Source organism: Microtus pennsylvanicus, chromosome 5 (genome assembly GCF_037038515.1).
Source record: "Microtus pennsylvanicus isolate mMicPen1 chromosome 5, mMicPen1.hap1, whole genome shotgun sequence".
NCBI lineage: Eukaryota > Metazoa > Chordata > Mammalia > Rodentia > Cricetidae > Microtus > Microtus pennsylvanicus.
In genome coordinates this window covers 124921508-124921972 of record NC_134583.1, presented here as the reverse complement: position 1 = coordinate 124921972, position 465 = coordinate 124921508, and positions in this window count along the sequence as shown.

Genomic DNA, 465 nt, shown 5'->3' with positions numbered 1-465 from the left:
TTCCCGGGTCTCTCCTCCCGCCCCTTCCCAGCGATTGGCTCTGCGCTGCTCGCCCGACCGCAGTCCGGGCAGGTGACCGCGCCTGAGGCTGTTGCTTCCATGTTTGTCATGGGCTCATGCCCTTAGGGACCCAAAAGAAAGTGGGCATCAGCAAACAGGTTGCCTGGATTCCTGACCGACTTATCCCCTCTCTTTTACCTGTTATTTCAGCTCAAATCAAGTTTCTCTTGGGGATGTTCTCCTCCCCTACCCTGTTCCCAGTCCAGAGAGGATGAGCAAACGTTTAGCACCACCAGCTGAGGCAGACATTCCTGATGAGGGACTATCTAAGGCTGGATTGTGAGCCCTGTGAGAACGAAGTACTGCTCGAGCTGTGGGTATGAGGATTCGGATCACAGCAGCCAGGGGATATCAGACACAGGCACTGGACCTTCCAGCCACAAGCACGCAGCCCGACCTCTTCGT